Source organism: Lynx canadensis, chromosome B2 (assembly GCF_007474595.2).
Source record: "Lynx canadensis isolate LIC74 chromosome B2, mLynCan4.pri.v2, whole genome shotgun sequence".
In the NCBI taxonomy this organism is placed as follows: domain Eukaryota; kingdom Metazoa; phylum Chordata; class Mammalia; order Carnivora; family Felidae; genus Lynx; species Lynx canadensis.
The window spans coordinates 62,040,229-62,048,247 of NC_044307.1; the positions used below are offsets into that span (position 1 = coordinate 62,040,229).

General features: G+C 32.1%; 1 pseudogene; it reads left to right on the top strand.

Moving 5' to 3' along the window:
* Window positions 1-6,250: 6,250 nt before the first annotated feature.
* LOC115515181 lies at window positions 6,251-6,333 on the top strand (annotated as a pseudogene).
* The last annotated feature ends 1,686 nt before the right edge of the window (window positions 6,334-8,019 follow it).

The window sequence follows — 8,019 nt, forward strand, 5'->3', positions numbered from 1 at the left end:
CCTACAAGGTGTTCAATTTGTTAAACTCCTAAGCTGAGATATAGCTAGAGACATAGATAGATTAAAAAAAAAAGAATGGGAATAGAAATACACTTTTCCTAGGCTTTGTGAGCAAGAATTGCACTTATCACTGTGAGATTCCTGGCCACCTGCCTAGATATAAGCCTGCTTATAGTCCTGAATCCTCTCTTGGCTAAGTATGTTGTAAAAGTAATTAAGGATCTTGAAAAAAAGATACACAATGAAAATGACACACAATTATCAGGGGTTAAAATACCCACTTTATATCTGATGGAGCTGGATCAGAAAATATGGCTTGCACCTGAAGTTAAGTCGAACTTCCCAAACCTTCTTTATCCCATGTTTAACTTATAAATCCAGTTGTAGGCTGAGTAGCTATAGAATTGTAAACTTCCTCACACAGACACAGGGCCTACGTTCACTAACTTTTCCAGAATGATGACATTAGAATACATTCAAGTTATTATGGATAACACAGCACCCACAAAGAATCTAAATTTGGCTGAACTATACTTGCTCATTTCACTTGTATCACCAATATCACCAAAGTAAGACACTTATTCTATTGGAAAAGAGTGAAAGGTGAAAACACAAGTGCCAATTTTTCATGGCTTGTTGAATGACTTTTGTTATGGGATTAAATAAGAACAATGGAAAAAGTATTACAGTCATTATCTCTACAGTTGTGTCTTCTTTTACACTTAAGATAAATTGTGAACTTTCTTTCTCTTTGATCATAATTTAAAGTTTGTCTCTTTTAATCTTTTTTTTTTCATTTCTGATACTATTATTAGCCATATGGTACTATATTTAAGAGCTTGAAAACTACTTGTTTGGACTACCACATGTTCAGCTTTTGAAAATGTTCATGTTTGTTTGGAAAAAATGTATATTCTTTGTTTTCATTTATGTGAATATGTTTGTAAATAATCTAGACAGTTAATATTTTTATTCAAAATTTCTATATCTCCGGTTATATTCTGTTACTGAATATGGCTCCCAACAGAGTTAACTTGCATTCTTACATTGTGATTATCAGTGTGTCAGTTTTTCCTTGTTCTTCCATCACTTTTGCTGCACATAATTTGGGATGACATATTTTTTAATGTTTATTTATTTGAGAGAGGGAGAGGGAGGGAGGGAGGGAGGGAGAGAGAGAGAGAGAGAAAGAGAGAGAATGAGAATCCCAAGCAGGCTCTGTGCTGCCAGTGCAGAGCCTGTCATAGGGCTTTGCGTCCCAAAGCACTAGATAGTGACCTGAGCCAAAATCAAAAGTCAGATGCTTAACCAACTGGGTCACCCAGGCACCCCTGAATGATATTATTAAGGGCACACAGGACTTTAAATGTCACATCTTCTTCATGAATTTTGTTTTATTTTGTTTTGAACCATTGTTTTCCCTCTTTATCTATTTGTTTTCCACATGATTATATACTTTTTAAAACATCTGTTCAGAAGAGCCTAGGGTATTTTTTAAAATCTTAGTAATTGTTTTGTTATGATAAACTATATAAATAAAATATTCAAATATAAAACCATTCTTTCATTCTTAGAATAAACCCAACTGAATTTTAGTGAAAGGTCTTTTTTTTAGCCAGATTTAGTTGCTAATATTTACTTTAGAATATCTATAATCATGCTTGGTATTTACTATCAAATGGCCTGTAATTCTCCTATCTCATCCTGGACTTTTCAATTATAATTCAATTATAATTATAAAATGAGTTGAAAACACTTCTTTTTCTATTTTCTAAAATAGTCTCTATTTAAAATACTTCATCTTTGGGGCGCCTGGGTGGCTCAGTCTGTTGGGCATCCGACTTCCGCTCAGGTCATGATCTCATGGTCCGTGAGCTCAGCTCCGTATCCGGCTCTGTGCTGACAGCTCAGAGCCTGGAGCCTGCTTCGGATTCTGTGTGTCCCTCTCTCTCTGCTCCTCCCCTGCTCATGCTGTGTCTCTGTCTCAAAAATAAATAAAAACTTTAAAAAAATTATATGTCATCTTTAATGATTTTTAGAATTTGGTTCTAAAACTATATGGATTTAATGGATTTCTAGTTGATATTTGAGAAACAATTTTATAATTAAAAGGTATAAACCTATTCACATTTTTTATTCTGATTCGGTAAGTTACAGCAAATTAGGCAATTGTTTATGTCTAAGTTCTTATATTTAGCACAAACTTTTAATATTTATCATTGCTTTTTAAGGTCCTTTATATTTCCTTGTAACTATGTCCACATTTTGCTCATTTTTCTGAAGCTTTGACCTTTATTATTTTGTTTTATTTTACCTAAGTTTTGTGTATTTTGTTATAATTTTTAAGGAACAATTTTTTACTCTTAATCCTCTCAACTATATATTTGTCTTCTACTTCTTAATTTTTACTCTTGTTTCCTTTTTCTACACTGTTTATTCTGCAACTTTTTTTTCTAGATCTTGACCTTATTTTTATTTCATTATTAGTATTTTTTCAAACATAATCATGTATGACTAGAACATTTCTAAGTCCTGCTTTAGCTGTCATCCGTGTGTGTGTGTGTACATGTATGTATAATTTTAAATTTCTAGTTTTATTTTATTGCAGTAAAACATTGATCCTATTCATGATACAAATTCCCTAAAAGTTCTGAGGTTTTCTATGCAGACTATCTAATACATGGGAATACAAATTTTGTAAATCTCTATATGTTTATAAAAGTTGTGTATTATCCGTTGTGTCCATTAACTCAAATATATTAATTTTATACCAAATGTTCTCTACCCTTGTTATTCCATTTCAATTTCTAAAAGAAATGTGCTAAAAATGCCTTTTATGATCAAAATTTATTTAGTAGCCCCTGTAATTCTATTTATGAGACAATAGTATTTTGAGTACTTTACAAATCTCTTATATATGAGAAGAAAAGTCACAAGTTGCATCGTAAGTAAAAAAGATGATATCACTAGGTGGACAATTTTTCCATTCCTTATTCATTGTTCTTACTTAATTCCATATAAACTACATGTTATTGTTTCCTCATTGTATCATTATATAGGGGTCATTTTTATCCCCAATATTGCCTTTTACCCTAATTGCAATTTTTTTATAGCTATATTGCTCCACATTGCTTTTAGGTACAATTGTTTCATTTTCTTTTAATTTCAATATTTCTGTCTATTTGTATTTTACTTAAGACCCTTATGAATTGTAAGTGTTGATTTTGTTTCTGGATCAAACCTGACAACCTTATATTCTACTAATGATTTAATGCACTTGTATATATATCATACACTGACATATTCATATAATCTTTGGAATTTCTACTTCCCAACTTTCCCTCTGTTTTTGTGTTTTCTATTTGATCTGCTTTCATTGGGGTTAAGATTTATTATTTTTTATTTATTATTTTTATATTAATTAATTTATTTTTAAGGTTTATTTTTGAGAGTGAGAGAGAGAAACAGAGTGCGAGTAGGGGAGGGGCAGTGAGAGAGGGAGGCACAGAACCCAAAGCAGGCTCCTGACTCTGAGCTGTCAGACCAGAGCCCAATGAGGGGCTCTGTGAGATCATGACCTGAGCCGAAGTCAGACGCTTAATTGACTGAGCCCCCTAGGTGCCCCTAGATTTTTTAAATTCAGTTATTTCCCAATTATTAATCTGAAAACCGTTTATTCTATTTCTACTCTTAGTAACAATTTTTGAGTTCTAAAGACATAATTGTTACAACAGAGAATAAAGTTTGATACTATCTCCATATTTCACTTAAATAATACAAGAATCTTTGAATTGATTTTTATTAACTACCCTTCATTTAGTGAATGTTACATGCCATTGTGGTCTTGTGCTATATCATCAAAGGAGTAATTCTATTTTATTTTTTACATTTATATAAATATGTTTTTTAACTTACCATTCCTTCTTAAATTTACTTTTTTGTCTGAGTTCATTCCCTTCTTTTTGAATGGCATGGGCTAGTACTTTAGTCATTTGTTGGTACTGTGAGTGGTAAGCTCTTCTAGTTTATAATAAAAGAAAAAAAGTGTTTATTATTTGATATTTTAAATGATAATTAAATTGAGTATCATATTCAGTGTTAGCAATTCTTTTCTCTCAGCACCTGGAACACAATATTCCTTGAGCTCTAGCTTATATTTTCCTGGTAATGTAAGTATATGTATTACTTATTTGAAAGTAGTTTCTTTTGCTCTTTTTTTAAGAACTTCACTTTAATATTGGACGTGTATGGTTGTATCATATCTCTACTTATGGATATTCTGTTTGCCTTCTTTTTTCCTTCACTTTCATCTTGCTTGATACTTCTCATTTATTTTGAAAATCCTGGAAATTTCTAATATTAATTCTTTCCTATTCTCTCTACTCTTTCTGGAATTCCTGTTAAACATATGCTGGATCTTTCATTCTACTGTTGATTATTCTTAACACATCATTCATATTTTCCATCTCTGTATCTTCTTTTAGTGCTTTCTCACTCTCTCAATGTAGTGTTTAATTCATGGTTTTACTTGCCTTTCAAAATTTTAATTTGTGGAATTTCTATTTTGTGCTATTGATTTTCAAGATAATTTTTGTTCTCTGGAGTTCGATTTCTTTTTTTCAATGCCTAATCATCGTCAACAAATGTATTAAATAATCTCTAATTGTTTTGTTACATAAAATTTTTAGGCTCAAATGATGCTATTTGTCATGTCTGGCTGTCATTCATGGTAGCTTGCTTTCTGGTATATTTTGTAATTTTAAGTATAAAGATCATTTTAGTAATAATTCATCTGTGGTAAATCTTTTGTGGCTTGTGTTGAACTCCTGTCCCTCTCAAAATGTTTTGTTTTTCTTTATGCAAGGCACGTTAGTGGTATCTCTAACATATGACAATGTTTATTACTGTTTTTCTAATTTCCTAAACTAGAGCTTGCTGGACCATGAAAGTATTAAAAATTTGTTTCACAAAATCCAATGTGATATGCTTACTTTAAAAATATTACATTATATATATAATATATATAAAAACATAAAGTCAACTATACATACAAATGTATATAAATAGAAATGTATATTATATATAAATATATAAAATATTTAACATACATTTATATATAAGTTCAATATATATACACAAATATATAATAGATTTATATTATATATTTAAATATATTTAATATATATTAATATAAATATATTTATATTATATATATAATATAAATATATATATATTTTTAAACGTTTTTATTAATTTTTGAGACAGAGAGAGACAGAGCATGAACGGGGGAGGATCACAGAGAGAGGGAGACACAGAATCTGAAACAGGCTCCAGGCTCTGAGCTGTCAGCACAGAGCCCGACGCGGGGCTCGAACTCACGGACTGTGAGATCATGACCTGAGCCGAAGTCGGACACTCAACCGACCAAGCCACCCAGGCGCCCCTGAATATATTTTAAATTAAAGTTAGTTAACATACAGTGTAGTCTTGGCTTCAGTAGAGCCCAGTGATTCATCTCTTACACATGATACCCAATGCTCATCCCAACAAGTGCCCTCCTTAATGCCCATCACCCATTTAACCCATTCCCCCATCCACCTCCCCTCTAGCAACCCTCAGTTTGTTTTCTGTATTTAAGAATCTCTTAGAGTTTGCCTCCCTCTCTGTTTTTATCTTACTTTTCCTTCCCTTCCCCTATGTTTATCTGTTGTGTTTCTCAAGTTCCACCTATGAGTGAAATCATATTATATCTGTTTTTCTCTGACTTATTTCACTTAGCATAATACACCAGTTCCATCTGTGTTGTTGCTAATGTCAAGATTTCATTCTTTTTCATAGCTGAGTAGTATTCCAAAAAACCTTACATTTTTTTAAAACCATCTTAGTAGAAAGATTAAGACAGAAAAACTTTGCTTACTTACAGCATTGGTGAGTTTTATTTTTCTACTGTATATGTTTGATAGTATAACATTTTAAGGGTTCTGTATTTAGTCAAATCACCTCTAACTACTCATTCTGCAAAAAGCTCAAGGCTTTATCCCTCCTCTTCACATGGTAAATGCCTACTGGGAACTCTGCAGCATAAGTGCATATACTTCCTCCTCTAGTTTTCTTTTCCAACTTTGTTTGAGGTCCTAGGTATTCCCAAACTTTTCATGAGTACATCTATGTAGTATTAAAGAATATGGTCTTTGTTTTCTCATCATTTCTAGGTGTTCTGAAACAGGAAGTTATTTAAGTTCTCTAATCTATCGCTTCTCGGCCTTTTGGCTAAGATCAAGTGTAAGTTCTCTAATCTACCCTACTTTTTTTTTTTTTTTTAATAGACCATTCTCTTTGATTTTATTAAAGTTATCGCTAAGGGATGATACTTGAGGGTATCTGGGTAGCTCAATCTGTTAAGCATCTGACTTTTGCTCAGGTCGTGATCTCATGGTTCATGAGTTCAAGCCCTGCATTGGACTCTGTGCTGAGAGCAGAGACAGATCCTCTATCTCCTTCTCTCTCTCTGCCCCTCCCCTGCTCGCACTCTCTCTCTCAAAGTAAAAAAAACAAACAAAAACAAAAAACAAAAACAAAAAAAAAAACATTTAAAGGGCTGATACTTGATGCCATGCCTAGAATTCCCTTCTCATTTACTTATTCCTCAAAACTCAGACTTGCCTGGCCTACTTGTAAGCTTCCTGCTATTTTATGTGTTGCAAAATCCCCCTCTTCAAAAAATATATACTTGTTTTTGTATAGAAACCTAATATCTTAATTATGAGAAAGATTAAAGCCACATTTCCCTTTCTTTCTTTTCTTACTTAAATATAAATTGACATATGCATTAATTTTAGGTGTACAATATAATGATTTAATATTTGTATCTATTGTAAAATGAATACCACAATAAGTCTAGTTAACATTGTTCACTGTAAATAGCCTTTTTTGTCTTGTACTGAGAATTTTTAAGGTCTACTCTCTCAGCAACTTTGAAATATGTACTACAGTATCATTAACCCTAGTCACCATGCTGTACTTTACATCCCCATGACTTATTTTATCACTGGAAGTATGTATCTTTTTGACTCCCTTCCCCCATTTTCCCCACCCCCCCCCCATGCCCTGACTCTGGGAACCATCAATTTACTCTCTGTTCTATGAGCTTAGTTTTTTCTTTGTTTTTTAAAATTCCACAGATAACTGAGGACATATGGTATTTATCTTTCTCTGACTTATTTTACTTAGATTATTGCTCAAGGTCCATCCATATTATCACTAATAGCAAGATTTGCCTCTTTTCTGTGGCTGAATAGTCTATTGTATATATACCAGATCTTCTTTATCCACTGATACTTATGTTGTGTCCATATATACTCTCTTATAAATAATTCTGCAATAAACATGGACATGCATGTATTTTTTCAAGTTAGTGCTTTTATTTTCTTTGGATAAATATCCAGTAATTAATGGATCATATAGTAGTTCCATTTTGAATTGTTCTTTTTCTCCACATCCTCACCAACACTTACTAAATTTAACCATTTTGGTGTTGGCCATTCTCACTGGTGTAAGGTAGTATCTCATTGTGGTTTTGGCTTGGATTTCCTGATGATTAGTGATGTTGAGTACCTTTTCATGTGTCTGTTGGGCATCTGTAGGTCTTCCTTGGAAAAATGCCTATTCGAGTCCTCTGACCAATTTTAATTAAATTATTATTTTTATTGCTTTTGTATACATATTGAGTTATATGTTATTTATACATTGAGTATTAACCCTTTAATAGATATATGGCTTAGAAGATTCTCTTCCATTTAATAGGTTGTTTTTCATTTTGTTGATGTTTTCCATTGCTGTGCAGAAGCTTTCAGTTTGATGTAATCCCATTTGTTTATTTATTTTTTTTGGTGTCAGATTAAAAAATATCGCCAAGATTGATGTCAAGGAGCTGGCCACTAGGTTTTCATCTAAGAGTTTTATGGATTCAGGTCTTACATCACCAACTTCATTTTGATTTAATTTTTTTTGTATGTGTAA